Source organism: Propithecus coquereli, unplaced genomic scaffold (genome assembly GCF_000956105.1).
Source record: "Propithecus coquereli isolate 6110/MARCELLA unplaced genomic scaffold, Pcoq_1.0 Scaffold36, whole genome shotgun sequence".
Lineage (NCBI taxonomy): Eukaryota > Metazoa > Chordata > Mammalia > Primates > Indriidae > Propithecus > Propithecus coquereli.
In genome coordinates, this window is record NW_012149285.1 from 209788 (window position 1) to 227073 (window position 17286).

Genomic DNA, 17286 nt, shown 5'->3' on the forward strand with positions numbered 1-17286 from the left:
TATTGAATTCCTTCTTCTTCTTTTGCATTTCTTTCTTTCTTTTTTTGGTGGTGTGTTTTGTGTTCTTATATTGAAATAGTATTATTTAAATTTGGAATGTTAGACAAGAGAATAAATTTCCATGAACACAAAATTTAACAGTATTTAATATCTTGTTGTTAAAAATAATTAAGTGATTTCAGATGAGGCTTGCGTTAGGTACAATCCTAGATATAGGACTGTAGATATTCTATGGTGATATGTAGACATGCCAGAGAGCATAAAGGAATTTAGATGCGACATAGCTATTAACCTGGCCATGTTATGTGACTGATACCAGCCACAGGTTGTTCAACTGTTAAGTGCTAATAATGATACATTCCTCTTACGGTTATTTTCAAGGTTAAAGACGAAACGTTTTAAAGTGTTGAGTTTAGTATTCAATAAAGTACTTTTCTATACCCTCCAGGCATTTATTTGCTCTGGTAATTGAAAGAGCACTAGTTCCTTTGTAAGTATCCAGTGGACAGGAATTCCAGGAAAATTTTCAGACAGGGTCACATAATGTTCTCCTAGAACAGCTTCAGTCATTTCTCTACTTGTGATCGATTAGAACTATTACTACAATACAGCTGCTGTGTCTCATGACAAGAGTGCAAGTGTAAATACTGATTTGGTTATGACCTCAATAATCTCTCCTTGGATTTTACATTTGGGAGAGAATTTCAGGATTGTAAATATGTGATCCAGACACTCAAAGAAAATATAAATAACTACACCTCCATTGAAAAAATCATCAACATGATTTAAAGGCAGCTCCTACAGGTTGCCAGAGTTCAGCCTCACACTTCCCATGAGCTCCTGGAGAGCTCTCTCCAGTCCTCGCGTGTAGACTGTAGCCACCGAGCCAAGAGTGGTGCTTCGTGTCTGTGACGCCAGCTGGAGAAAGTTCTGTGTTTTCAAGGGCTCGAGAGAGTCCATTGGATAAACCAGGCGTTTGCCCAGATAAACCAAGATAATCTCCTTATTTTAAGGTCGGCCTCTTACATCTTTAAAGTCCCTTTTGCTATGCAGCACATTGGCAGGTTCTGGGGACGAGGATGTGAGCGTTTCTGTGTCTATTCGGCCTATCTCATAACCATGTTTCAAAGTGGCTTTAAATCTTCCACTGAGTCACCGCAATGATGCTTTTCCGTTGTATCAGTTTATCGGCCATTGTTCAAATCTAGACCCTGTCGCTGGTCAGCTGGGTGAGCACGGAGGCTCTGGCTTCTGCAGGAACAGGCTGTCCTACGACACCAGCCCGGCGACTCTCATCTGTCTGGAGGATAAAACCCAGGGCGGCTGCTTTACAAGGCCGCTCACGGCGCAGCAAGTGGGGCAGGTACAGGCAAGACGGCATCTGCCCGGGCAGCTTTCCTGAGCCTTTCGGGACCGGCTCACCGTGAACCCAAGTCCTCTGTTATCCCTGGCTGCGCTCTGTGAGCAATAAACCCGCTTCGTGTGACATGTGTGAGCTGGCAGAGTTCAAGGTGCACTGGGCAGAGGTGTTTAGAGTCCGGCAACTGCTGCGGAGAACCTGTTGGGCACCACTGTCGGCACCTTTTCTGGTTTTAGAGTAAGAAACCCTTGTTATATTCCCAAATCTGCAAAGTAGGTACTATTTCTGCCCACTTTTGAGGGTCATCCCGCTAATGAAGGGTGGAGCAGAGGCCAATGACTCTAAAATCCACACTATTAAACCACAAAGCGTCTCACTGCCTTGAAATGCAGATCAGCTGAGGGTTTTGACTCACGGTGTCATTTTTCTGATTTCCACAAGTGCATCCCACATGCTTCCCAAGTGTAGGAAAAATATGGTATTTCTCAGCCTGGAGCTGTCTAGAAACTGAACAATAACTTTGCCTTCCACTGTCCTCTAGGACACTACACGCTTGTACATCAATGACTCCAAAGTAAGCACCTCACTCCTTTTTCTCTCTCCTGAGTTCTAGAACCATATGGCTAATTTTTAGATCGGTTCATTCACTTATTTATACAACAGGTATTATTCAATATCTACTAAGCCCCATGCCCCCTCCTGTATTTTCTGCCCTTGTCTGCCCTGTTCTGAGCTCTAGGTGGCTGCCCCATGTCAACTGACGCCCTGTGTTCCCAGTCGGTTGACTTTCTACTGGGGTTTAGCTAAGGGAGGTCCCTGGCAAGACACTGGAGGATGAGGGAAGTGAGGTTATGACATTTTCCCATTTCCTCCCACTTTGGTACCATTTTTAGCCCCCTCGGTCTGTAACGGCATCACTAATGGGCAGCCCTGCCCCACTCCTTGAGCTCAGGTCTGCGGCTGACGGTCAGTCAGCTGCTGCTGCTTTTCTACCCCTGGCACTGCTTGCTTCACACCCAAGTCTGCAGAACGGTCTGCGGGAAGGTAGCCACGGCCTTGCACTCCTGCTCCACCCACCAGGCCGTGGAGGAGCGAAAGACTGGCCCAACCGAGGGATGAATGTGTCTCCCGCCAAGTGGCCCTTGCTTGCTGACCCCAGGACGTTGCTCTCCATCGTCTTTCCCTTAGCATTTTAATATGGGCGCAGGTTAGTAAAGCCTCCCCGATTCAGCAGAAATCCATCTGGGGAGGAGAAGTGCGTCTCCTCCTATAAAGGACAATGCAGAATTATGAGCAGTCTCCCCTGAGTTTTGGACAGAGGAACCAACTGGTATTTCCTGGAACCGGGAACTGGTTCCACGTGGACTGGAACCAGGATTTGACTGTTTAATCACTAACCTCCTTTTCTCTCTCCTGTCCTATGAGGGCTTAAAGTTTCTCTTCCAATTTCAGTCCCAACGGGACAACTCAGGACAACCCCTCCGCACTTATCTCTTTTTGCTGTCTCTGTAGTATGGGAGGGGAAACGTACAATACCTGTTCTGCTAATGCGAAGAGTCTCCCTTCAGCAGGTTTGACAGCTGGCAGTTTGGTAGTTTAGTTAATTCAGAACGTGTGCTACTTAATTACAGCCACTGCCGTCTAATGACATTTCAGTCAACGACATATATGGTGGTGGTCCCTAAAATTATAATACTGTATTTTTACTGTGCCTTTTCTATGTTTATGTGTCAATACACAAATACTCACCATTGTGGTACAGATGAATGCAGTACTCAGTACAGTCACATGCTGCACAGGTTTATAGGCTAGGAGCAATGGGCTACACCACCTAGCCTAGGTGTGTAGCAGGCCGTGCCATCTGGGTTTGTGTAGACACTAAGATGTTCACACAATGACGAAATCGCCTAAGGATGCATTTCTCAGAACATATTTTTGTCATTAAGCAACACATAACTGTGCTTTATTGCCTCCTCAGGATATAGTAATCAATTCTTGGAGAAACAGAATAAACACCACTAAGAATCTTACTCTACGTTTCTGTAAGTCACTTGTTCATGGGAGTCCCATAATAGATTAGGCTACCTGCCCTGGTACCATATTCTTTGGTAATAATTTCCATAGTGTTAAATTTTTCTACATTGCTTCCAAAATCCACATGGACTGGAACCAGGGTTTGACTTTTTCATCGCTGAACCTCTAGCATATTACCTGGCAAATAGTAGGTACTCTTATATCTATTATCTATCATGATATGCTTGTTAGATAATAAAGAAATGAATTAGATTGTTTTATTTGAAAAATGTCTCTCCCAGACTAGCTTGCTGTACTAGCTTGCATCATGTAAAAATATTCTTAGTCCAATATCATGTATCAGTTAAAATCAGTCTTTACAGCAGATTTAAACATAGAGAGGTGGAATTTCATTTATCTTAAGCTGAACAGAGTAGTAAGCGGCATCAACTATCTGCCCATATTTCTCCTTCACCTATGGTTTCATAAACATATATTTTATAGACTAGTCATCCTTTCCTTCAGGATGAATTTGACTTCAGTGGGTGCTGCGGAAGTTATGTTATGTTATGTCACAGACATAAATTCATTTTTATTTTCCCCCAAGAAGATCCAAAGGAATAGAGTTCAATCTCAATTTAAATAAAGAGATCTGCCATTCAGTACAGCCTGTGGCAAGAGTTAAGACCTTTTCTGGAACTTGCCGCTGTCCTCACTTTTGTAAATTCAGCAGCACTTCTCTACCAGGTGAGGGGCCGTTCTGCTGCCTGAGCCGTTTCCCCTCAGCCTGTCACGGCACAAGAGGCTTATCTCTAACTGGCTGTTTCCCCCAAACCAAGTTCTAGGCTTGAGGATGAAAATTGCTTTTTGTTCAAACATTTTATCTTACTTAGAGAGACAGGTATAATAAATCAGACATTTTTCTCACTAAGTTATGATAATCAGTGTAAAATTACCTAGGCTTCCTAATGTTGTTTTATGCTCAAACTCACTCCCTGCCTAATCTGTAAATATGCCAAATATTTTCTGTTTTGCTCTTCAAATCACAAAACTTAAAAAATTATATGTATAACATCATTTTCATAGGAGATTGACATTTTCTTTAACTATTCCAGTCTGCCTGTTGAGTTCAATGCAAACAAAATATCTTAACAATATAAAAAAAAAATTAGCATGGATGCTGGAGAAAGGGAAAAGATTTTTTTGCTTGGTGACTACCTACTTTAATCAGATATTTCCTCATCTAAATCTCAAAGCAGTGCATGAGGAGTATTCATTTATTTATTCATTTACAAATGGGAAAATTGAAGAACAGAATGACTAAGTCACTCATTTGGGATCCTGCATTTGTTGAGTCGTGAGAACAAAATTTCTTTCCAACCCTGTTAGACTCCAAAACCCATGCTTTTTACCTACAAAAAGCTAAGATCTTAGAAGGACATTTGCTACTCCTTTTATAATCTTTTTAATTCATGTATAATCACTTCGTTAATTTTAGCTTTTTTATCTTCATTATGTTAGAAAAAAATTTCCATTTCATCGTATTAGTTGGTTTCTTTTTTAATAGCTCATGCTTAATCGATTGTGCTGTACTTAGTTAAGGAAGGAAAATTGGCTTCCTCAAGGGTAGATGTTTTGAAATGAATATCACACGCATATCTTATGTCAATATTATCTGAGAATTTTGAAAACCTTTTAATTAAATTGACAATTTAGGTGACGAGCCATTTTTTAAATCGAAAGACAATAAAATTAGAGCCAAAGTTAAATATGGATGGATACCAGCACGCTTCTCAACTAGAATTCTATATATCTTAAACAGTTGAACACATCTAATTCTCCCTGCTTATGCTATACTTCATAATCCCCATGTTAATATTTCGAATAATAGGAAACAAATCAGAAGAGTCTCTTGAAATCTTTTGCCCATCTTTCCAAAATTAGGTAAGATCTTTTTTCTGTGACTCTAGAGACATTTTGAATAAATCCATCAATTCTCAGGTACACCTTCATGCTTATAGTAGCTTTCATTTTATACCAATTTATTTCCTAATCTGACCACCACTCAATTTTCACTTAAACATGCATCAGATTCCAAACTCTGTTTCATGCACTCTACTCCTGCCTAGTCTAAGATTACTTTCATTGATATATTTTCCCTCAAAGTATTTTTTCTCAGGAATTCCTTATGCTAATGTCCCATTTCTTCATCTTAATCTTCAGTCTCTTCAGTGTGTCTCTGCACCTGGATTAATCCTTCCTGAGCCCTGCTTTACACAGCTATTCTCCTTTCTGTAAATTTTTCCATCATAATGAGTGTTCTGTACTATGGTATAGATGACTTCAACCTAGAACAACTGGACAGACTACACAGAAAAATGTTGTAGCTATAATTCTGGAATGACATAGGAGACAAAAAAACACAATGGCCAACAATTTTAATTCTGGAGTCAGAATAATTTATTCACTGGCATAACCACAGAATTAAGTCTCCTGGGAAAGTTGCTTAAGCTTCATGCATGTCAGTTTCTATAAAATGTGGGCAATAACAATGCACATCTCAAATAGCTGTGCAGATTAAATGAGATAATACTATGGAGTGCTTAGTTCATAGCCTGCCACAATTTATTAAATTCAATATATGTTAAATTGTAAGTCTCATTCATTAATTTCATGCAGATTCAAGGTGTGTCACTTACAATAACTAAAATTCCTTTTCTAGAGGAAGACAAGAAGAGGGAAAACTGCCAATATATTCATATTCAACCTCTTTATAAGGTTTATAATATACCTGAACTTCAGAAATCAGATTTGAGACTTTAGGCCATTTCAGGCCAATATTATTTTCTGAAGAAAATAAAAACTTGGGAAAAATAAATGTGAGGAAGACATAATAATAATCTCTATTCAAATTCTACTCCCAAATCTTTTTCTAGTCTTCACTTCATCAAAAAATAATGTTAAAATTGCCTGGTTTTCAGGGTAGAAACATGAGAATAAATCTTGATTTTTCTTCATCCTGCATTTCTCTCATTCAACCCATCAGTATATATCATTGCTTCTGCCTTTACAGTACTTCTTAGAACTATCCGCTTTTCCCTCCTCCCCTGACAACAGGTCAGTCTAAGCTATTGTCTCAGTTCAAATGTACAACTGAAAGTCTTGCCAGCCATTCTTGCTACTAGGTGTTTCCCTGCTTCTCTGCCTCCCCCCGCAGTATCCCGAGTATCATTCAGAAATGTGAATCAGATTATGTCACAACAGTTTTAAATGTGATTCGATATGTTCCCATTGCACTGAGCATAAATTCAGAATGTTCTATCGTGATGTCCTAGCTACAAACCTGTGTGCCTTCTCAGTCCTTCAGTTGCATCCTTATCTCTCTCTCTCTATCTCTCCCTCTCTCCTACTGTGCATTTTCCTACCCTTTGAATATCATCCCTTTACTTCTGAATGTAGATGAAACAGCAAATCATGGGAAGTTCAGAGCACAGTGACAAAACCTGAAAGTAGAGGGATGTAGTTCCCCACAGCAAGAACTCTGACTAATGGAAAACAGAAAGCAGAAAGGATTCCTACAGATTACCTCCCCCACCTCTTCTCTTTTCACAAATCTATCCCACATTTTGTTTCCTTCTTAGGACCCTCCCAAAGAAGTCTCAGTTTCTGAGTAAAACTCACCAAGACTCCAGCTGTGTTTCTTCTCAGGTCTTTGTGAAACCCAGGCCAACACCGTCCATTATTGCTTTTACTTTCTTTACATTTTTCCTTTTTGTTCACATCTGTTTAGTCTTCAGCCCCTCAACACGGGGCTTGCAACCCCCAAATAAAATGTCAGCATTTTAATCCTTATGTCAGATTCTACTATTTGTAGCCATGGCTAATTCCTATATTCCACAAATGTCTGAAAAATATGTTGCCTGGCCATCTCTGCCACGTTGTCTCCCGACTTCCTCGACTTTCTGCACCTTGAAAACCGGGCTGCAGACATCCTGCTGCTCTTCCGTGCACTAGAATGCATTAGGCTCTCCCTTTCCTCAGGCCCAGAGTACAAGTCATTCCTTTCCCTCAGACGCACTTCCTTCCCTTGCCTTGCTCCTTGTCTTCCTGTGGGCTTAAATGTCACTTTCTCAGAGAAGCTTCGACACGCTATATAATTAGATTTTTTACTCCATTATTCCTTTTTTACAGCACCCTGTATATTTCTTTATGCAGCTTTTCATTTTTAATTATACATGCATTTTCTTCTAAAATTATTTTTAATCTTTACCGGACTGTAAGACGAGAGCAGAAGCTGTGTGTACTTCATACATGCAGAGTCGGGCCCATACTGTGGCATTCATTAGGTGTAACTATTTTTTTAATTAAGTGGTCTCTAACCTACCTTGTATATAGAGAAGAAATATATTATTCCATGTCCTGAGGCAAATCACAAATAGTACTGACAAGAAATTTTAAGAAGCCACTAGCTTTATAGTATTTTAGAAGATTCAAATGCCATGATGAATATTGGCCTCTTCCAAATGCTTCACAGGTAGAAATATGGGATAGGAATATTGCCTCCTGAGAGTCACATGCTCAACGGCACATGTTTTAAAAAAGCAAATTTAACAAAAATAACAGTTGCAACAAAAAACTTGGTCAAAGACTTTCTATTATGACAAAGTTATTGTCATTTTATGAATATTCATAACTGGATTTGCCTCTATATCTAATCAAAACCCAATATTGTTGATTACTTAAAATTATCAAACTTGTAGTTAAATATTTAAGCAAAATTTAATGTGATCCTTTCTCCCTGAACTCAATTCTTCCCCTCAATAATACTTTTCCTTTGTCTTATCATTTGCATAACTGAAAAGTTTTATGTGGCAGATCGGGAGGTAACGTAAGATATCCAGCAATTTATCTATCCAGCAATAAGTGAACCTGAGAAATTTTGAATCGAAGAGATAAAGAAATACTTCTTAAAACTTATTACTAAAAAAATATTACAAGGTAGATAAATCAGTTTGGCCTTAGATTTAATTGTGAAATGAAATTTAAGCAGATAATGAAGTAGTCTCTTTTGAATGCAGAAGAGAATATACCGTAATCAAAAAAAAAAAAAAAATCAAAACCCATCAGTTGTCACTCAGTTTTGACATTTACAATATGTCTGTCCTAACAAACTTACCACTAAGGCTATCTTTAGGAAAAATACATGTATACATATAAAAACATATACACACATATGTATGTTTATATAAATATTCAAAGAAATAAGAACTCGAGAGGAGAAGTCATGGAATTAAAGAACATGTGTTTAGCATGAAAACTACTTAATTATATTTTCCTATTGCATTTTCAAAGTTCTTTTATTGTCTCAGTGTTAAAAACTCAACTCCAGGTAATGGAAGCAAAAAATAAAAATAAACAAACAAAAAAACAAGTAAAAATGGCAACAGGGATTGACGGATTTACTGAGTTGTTCAGAAAAGTCTAAGTAAGACCTGGCTTCAGGTATATTGAAATTCAGGCACCTCTGAATTTCAAATAGGTTTTAGGGATATCCCTTTCTAACTCTCAGCATTTTGCCTTCCTGTGTTGACTTTTCTTTCAGAGACACTCTCTCCTTGCAGAGGCAAAATGATTACCGGCAAAGTTCAGCTTACAGCTTATCAACTTCTCAATGCCAGTGATGCCATCAAAATACATCCCTGACTCTATTAATAGTTAATTAACCAATTAACCATATAAGTAATAAAATAGATACATTTACCGAACCTAGTAACTTGTTCATGCAGACTATATAAGCCACTATGTCACATATTGAAGGATAAAGCAAATCTCTTAGGTTCTAAGCAGCCCATTCTGTTTGTTTAGTTAGTAGGCATTTGTCTAAACAAGTCTTACTAGGACTGCAAGAACTGTATTTGAGAAAATATTACTCCTGGGATAAAATATAAAGTATAATAAAGAAAGAGGTCTTGCTAATCAAGTTTGGAATATGAAGATTAAATAAACTTTAAACAATTGTTCTAAATCAAGATTTCTCAGAACATTTACTAGGCCAATATAAATTGTGAATTTCCAAGAAGGAGTAATGTGCAAAATTACTCAAAATATTTGACCCTGGAACTCTTCTTTCCAGAAATAATTATTAATATTACTATGTATAGTAATGTCCCATTTTGTTCTAGAAAAATTATTTCCAAACTTTTTAAAACATTTTTATAGTCTTGTTATAGGAATTACACAGGATTGGAAGAAAGAGAATAGGGAGGGTGCTTATTAGATGTCCCAAACTCTGTGGTTCCCTTGTTTAGGATAGAGGGTATGGAGATATATATTTTTAAAGTCTCATGATAAACTGATTGACCATAATTTGTTTTGAAACTCTGAGCTACAAAGTAATGTAATTTTAGGTACTCATATTTTCATCATCTACTTAAAGTAGACAGATTGACTCGATCCAAAATAAGTTTTAAATATATCTACAAATTAGTACATTGGCATGTATTAAAATATATGATATTGATATTTGCAATATATATCAAACACAATGAAAAGTAAATATGAAGAAATATTTTCAAAACATATCTTATCGATGTAAATAGGGAGTCTAACAGGTATAATTGATACGAGTTAAATACAACTGTGAGCTCCTTACTGATCTCCATCTTCACGATAAAATAACTCTATGGTCTCATTATGAAAGTAACCATATGGAACTGACAAGTCAGCTGATGCTTAATATATTTTGAAATTTCTGGGAAGCTTAGTTAATCAGTGGCATGATTTTCAAATTACTCTTATAGCTGACTGCTCAAACCCCATGAGGTTAGAAAGACATTTTGGCAACAGTTTACTTTTAGGTAAATGAAATTGTTGTATTATTTAAATCTCCATACAGAAAATGAAATGTTAAAATGAACTAAATGTTGCCCCATCATTCAAATGTCTGAATTATTTACGCTACATTTTTGTATGGTTTATCTTAATACCAATGTCTCTAGAAGTATGTCACAATTTTTTTTCTGTTTAGAGGAAGGTATCATAAAATCTTGCTCCTTCCCCTCATATGTCACCTCTTTTATCATTTTAGTCTTGTAGGCATGAACCTTTGTTTCTTCTGTTGCCCATGGAACATGCCTCTGTGTCAAACCGCTTATCCACGTTCTTACATGATTATGCATTGATCCATTAGCTTAATACTGAAAAGTATTACATATTGCATATATTAGAATACTTCTGAACAAATCCTATTGAATGGACAACACTAACATTTACCTTCATAGACAATGAGTCTGCCTGAGCTGCCAAGCAATATAACACTGCAGAATCTTTTAAGCTGTAGTAGGTCGAAGACTGAGGAGGTTTTAAATGCTACAAATTTTACTTCTACTTGTTATATGGGCAGGCTGGCCCCATAAAATGAAGTGAACTTATACCTTGAAAAAGCAGTTGATTAGGTATGTTTAGCTGATCGGGTGTGTTTTGACTGGAATGCTGACAGTAAATACATACCTCTGCTATGCAAATGCTTAGCACTGGGAAGTGGTTAAGGGCATAGACCCTGCGGCCAAACTGCCTTGCTTGGAATTGTTCCATGCCTCAGTTTCCTCATCTGAAAAACGGGAGCAATCAGTTTCTTACTCATAGGACTGTTATGAGGAATGAATATTATTTTAAATACTCAGAAAAATTCCTTCTAAAGTTCCTTTTGCCTTTCGAGAAGACACTAACAGCTTCAATTCCTAGATTTCAGAAGGTACTTTCACAATTGGAAGATAGGGAAGCAGGCTCCAGATACATTTGCAGGCTCAAGGATGAATGTGAGGTAAGAAGTATTTTTCAAGTGACTCTTTGAGAACCATCCATTTTTTCTTGCAAACTGAGGGGGTTGGAGGCAGAAACCTTCACTGTGGTTCAGTGACTTTGGTGTGAACTTTTGAGGCCCGCCTGAACTAGCGATGCCGACTGAGAGGGAAACAGCTCCCCTGAACTTCATAGTTCTAGACTTTCAGCAGTGGTGTGAGCCTCTTATTCTCTCTATGAAGTTCTGCACACTGGGAAGGCAAGACTGATGCCCCAGGTTAGGTTAATGATTTATGAACGTTTTCCATTGCTGCAGGCTAGTGATACAATGTTTCCTGTGGTGAGATTTTTTAGCATTCGTTCACTCATTCAATTTGAAATAAATATTTCTACAGCATCTGAGATGATAAATACATAAATATGTCAAAAAGAGATATAAGCCATATGGAATCAGAATGAAGAAGGCATCAATACTTCACTCATCTCCTACCCCTGAAGAGTGAGGTCCTTTGACTGAAATATAAAAGATATTCTGCAAACGTAACTAAGACTTCCATTACAGAACGTTGCTAGATCCTCTATAAGGCCATGAAGTATCACACCAATTGTGCAATTTCCTTCTGGAAGAGTTAGTTCATGTATGTAAAAAATAATAAAGAGACTCAATATGCAAATATATTTTGAAAGATCAGGAAAAATTACTATTATGATCAGTTGATATAATGAATGCCTAAAAAATCCAAGAGTCAACCAGAAACTAACTGGGATCAAGTAGCTCAGCAAGGTGCTTATTATAAACAATCAGTAAACAATTTATACCCTGAATAATTAAGAGTTAGAAATTATAATTAAATGAGGATCTCATTCATGTGTGAGACGCTGGGTTCTGACTTTACTGTAGAAGCTATACACGTAACACTGTACTCCATTCAGCCAGTAAGAAGGTACATTACTTAATTTGGGTGAATTGGACACATTAACACAAAAAGTTCAGAATTTGCTCACATCACAACATTGAGAAATCTAGGGGCAGCTGTGTTGTGTTTATCAGACAATATCTTGACCAAGTTGTTTCTATTGCAGGGTATGATTTTCAAGCTTTCTTTGATTCCAACATGCTTTCCAAGGCTAGTATTTCTGGGTCACTGTTAATCTTTGGGCTACAAAATATCTTTCCAAAATATTCCCTTCCTAATTATGTTAGCCAAAGTTGGTTTCAATTGATCACGGGCAAGAGTCCTGATGATAACCACCAAACACACACACACACACACGCACACACAAAAGGTAAATATGTGTGTAGTGTATGTGTATATTCCTGATAAAGATGTGTTCATCAATTCCTATTTGACAGAGTTTATTTTAACCAGGATGTGTATGCATATCAAATATATCTTCCTTGTAATCCTATGATAGAACCCTCTTTCTCTTGATGGATCATATTAGTATTTTAATATACTACTATATGATTTTTCTAATAATTTTTGAATCATTTTTGCATTATTTTATGATTAAGGTTTAAGTACAGTTCTTTTTAAAGAAATGGTTTTAAAAAGCAAAAGAAGTAATAATTGCATTTTTGTATTATACAAAGTCAGCTTTGCAATTATTTTACAATAATTGTGACAATAATTACAATAATTCATACAATTATTGCCAAGGTATTTTTGGTTTATTGGGAAAAAGCAGAATTATTTTTAGCTATAATAAAGCTTCATAAAATTAGGAGAGTTGACATACTTTTAGTTTTTCTCTTTAATACATTGATTTTTTTAAACAATTATAAGATTATCAATTTAGAAGTTACTTTTATAACCCACATCCAAATATGTTCTTAAAATATTGATGACAAAGTTAAGTTCTGGCAAAGCTTCTATGGTAACATCTCTTTTTAAATTTTTAACTTTTATGAGTACATAATAGTTGTATATCTTTCTGTAAAGATATACATGTGATACTTCGATACAGGCATACAATGTGAATTAATCAAACCGGGGTAATTGGGGCGACCATCGTCTCAGGCGTTTATCATTTCTCTGCGTTAGGAGCATTACAAATCCCCTCTTAGTTATTTTAAGAGACTTATTGTTGACTATAGTAACTTTGTTGTGCTGTCAAATATTGTCCATTCTATCTAACTATATTTTTGCACCTATTAACCATCCCTACTTTATCCCCCCTCCCTAGTGCCCTTCCCAGCCTCTGGTAACCATCATTCCATTCTCTATCTCTATGAAATCCATTGTTTTTAATATTTAGCTCCCACATATGAATGAGAACATGGGAGATTGTCTTTCTTTGCTTGGCTTATTTCACTTAACACAATGTTCTCCAGTTCTATCCATGTTGTTGCAAATGGCGGGATTTCATTCTTTTCATGGCTATATAATATTCCATTGTGTATATGTCCCACAGTTTCTTTACCCATTCATCTGCTGATAGAATTAACTTAGGTTAATTCCACACCTTGGCTATTGTGAATAGTGCGTCAGTAAACATGGGAGTGCCAGCATCTTTTCGATATACTGAATTCCCCTCCTTGGAAATATATACCCAGCCAATTGCTCAGTCATATGGTAGTTCTATTTTTAATTTTTTGAGAAATCTCCATACTGTTCTCCATTGTGATTGCACCGATTTACATTCCTTCCAATAGTGTACGAGGGTTCGCCTTTCTCCATGTCCTCGCCAGCATTCATTATCGCCTATCTTTGATAAAAGCCATTTTAACAGGGGTGAGATGATACTTCATTGTAGTTTTGATTTGCATTTCTCTGATAACTAATGATGTCAAGCATTTTTTCATATACCTCTTGGCCACTTGTATGTCTTCGCTAGATAAATGTCTATTCAGATCCTTTGCCCATTTTTAATTGAATTATTTGATTTTTCCTACTGAGTAGCTGGAACTCCCGATATAGTTCAGCTATTAATCCCTTGTCAGATGGGTAATTTGCAAATATTTTCTCCCATTCTATGGATTGTCTCTTCACTTTGTTGATTGTTTCCTTTGGTATTTAAAGCATACTCATACCTTGAAAAAACTTCAAGATATATTTTTTCTAAACTGATTATTCACTTATTTCCGTATTATGTAGTTGCTATAGTTTATGTAGTTCTTACAGGTTTATGAAGTTCTGTTTTACGTAGTTCTCATATACATAATTTTGTTTTAGGATTCAAGGAAATTTTCCAGGACTAATCAATTAAATAAAAGAAGTAAGTTGCAGAGTAATATAAAGTTTGATTTCATTTTTTAATTAAAATTGTACACACACGTGCCCACAAAAACATACACATTTGGAAGAACATCTTGAAAAATAAATCCAAATATTTAGTCTTATTTTTGAACAGAAAGTTGGTCACTGAGAATGTTTCAATATTCTCCTATTATATTTTTAGATTACTGTTTTAGTGGTGAAGTATGAAAATAAGTAGGTTATAATAATAAATAAAAATGTCAGTGTGTCTGTTCAGTATGATTGCAATCCTAAAAACACTCAGGTTGAAAGATTGGAAACTACTAAATCAAAATTGAAATCAGTATTATGGAACTTATTCCTTGTCAAGAGGATTTTAATTACTTATTATATTTATAATGTAAGCATATTATTATTAAAAGACTGTCGTGTGTTGAGCAAATTTTGGAACAAAATATTTTTTATATAAAATGATTTTTACATGATCAGCAATTCATTTGATGTCTTAAGAAACCATTTACTTCCTTCAGGTGAGCATGTTATTTCTGAGGAAGCATTTGCTAAATATTACTTGTAAAGAGGTTGGTTTAAAACATAATCTATCTTGAATAAATTGTCAACGTAACTTGCAAATGGGTAAGCATAACTGAAAATCATTTTGGCATCTATAGAGTATGGACTTGTAGCAATGGGTTTTTAAAGTAATATTGAACAGTCATGACAAAATTAAAAGATTACTTCATTCCAAGTTAAAGATAGAGCAAATATTTAGACGCAGCTCTGAAAAATTCATATCTCATCAAAATTTTTTAAATATTTGGTTCAAAAGTAAAGTGACATTCACTTAATTTTTTTCTCGTTTGTGTAGTTTGCATTCCAACAATGAACTCTTAGCTAATGATGATGCAATAAACTTCTAAATGAGATTCTGCATTATAAATAGTTTTGAAGCTATTTTGCCTTGCCTCATTTTCCCTAATTTGTTTTAATAGTTATATTATCTATACATGGAAAGAAGATGAATAGTAATGATTTTCTTGCTACATCTCCTAATTTTAATTAAAATAGCCTTGAAATAGTCTGAGAAACATCTTTTCGTGTTCTGATTGCTCAGCATTCTGAAAGTATTGTATGGCACGTTCTAATACAATTTTCTCATATTTGATATAAAAACTTTACAAAATTTATCTATTCTTTCATAAGCATTCTGAACTCTCTGGTAAGATAGGGATTTATCTTGATTTAAGTAATCTACAGTGATCGAGTTTCCCTGATAAATCTTGGAAACATCATGGCACCATTAAAGAAACCACGCAGTCCCAAATTTCATCTGCTTACTTTAGGTTCTCATACTGTATTTTTTCCTTCATGTATTGATTAAAATCTCTCAGCTACATCGCTCACTAACCAACACTTTGGTATAGAAAGTCCACTTTTGAAGCAGTATTGTAAATACAGCCTTCGCGTGATATTTCTTGGAAAGGCAATGTCAACTAATGCTGGTGAAAAAATAATACACATGTTTTAAATGCAGCCAATTTATTACTCACATAAAGAGAGAAAGCAAGAATAGCAAGAGTGTCAACTCGTGATGTTTCCTGTCCCACAGGGTAAAGCTGAAACCAAAAGGTCCAGATGACGGAGACAAGAGTGGTGGCCAACTGCCGTAGAGCTGAGTTTAAGCTGCAGCTATGCAGTTTGAGAGTCTATGGATGTCCCTCAAGAGGGGACAGGCAGAAAATCTCAGACCTCATCAGAAGCCAGAAGCTGCTGAGAAAAATCTCTCATGGCAGCCTCCATAATAAATCTGGAAGTAAATGAGAAACAGCTTTGTAACGTATAAGCCTCGTTTGTTCCTTTGTTCCAGGCTGATCACAGAACATTCTGCAAAGATGGTCAACCATCATTAAGCCTCACCTATGTGGCCTGTGTAGGTACCTGTGAGTCAGCAGGGGCCGTAGCAGAACTGTGGCCCCACAGGAAGACTAATGTTAATGGTTAAGAACATGCTATGAAGTTTCCTCTGAATTAAGTAACGTATGTGTGGACACACACACTCACACAGACACACTCATTGGAACATGCTCAATATCATATGTGAGGTAAATATTGAAAATAATTAATTCAGTGGCTTTGTGAACTCACCTCTTTCTGAAAAACAAAATAAAATAAACCACTATCTAAGTGTCCCTTTAATATTAAAGAGAGATAATACCTTAAAATATCTACCACGTTTCACATCTAAGCTCACGCCAAACTTTGAGAAACTGCGGAGAAACAGACTGGGATCTCTCAAAGCTGTATATTTTTCATTTGGAAATTACAAACGGTCTGGTCCTATGAGACTCAAAACTATTTTAACCTAGAGATTTAAAAGAGGACTAAGTTATATAAAAATTTACTTCAGATTACATTTTGAGATTAAAAATAACACCAAGGTCTACCTCATAAAATATCTTGGTTTGGAGAATATAAAACGTTTGATAAGTCAGTAAAAATTTACCCCAGAATTCAAGCTTTTCAAGATTTCATATGCAAGTTGATCTCTGGCTTTTCAGAGTAAAAGTTAATTTTTAGTAAATCAATGCATGTAATGTTTTAAGAGTTAGTCTCCATCTTTTGTTACCTCTTCGTTGACTTGTTTGCCTTCATTTCTGTTTTTGTAACTTCCCAAAATTTATGCTTTGCAACTTTTTCTATGTTATTTTTTAACAATATTATTAATATCCTGATCATTGTTGTATAAGATCACCTTGCCCTCCCCTCAAAAAGTCTACAGCTATTTCTAATTTTGAAAATCTGTTCAAATTCAGAGCTCTTAGATGGTTTTGTGTTTGTACAAATGTGTGTGTGTTTTCCCAATCTTTTTCCTCAGATTAATCTAACCTTCCTCTTTTTCTTTATGTCTAATCT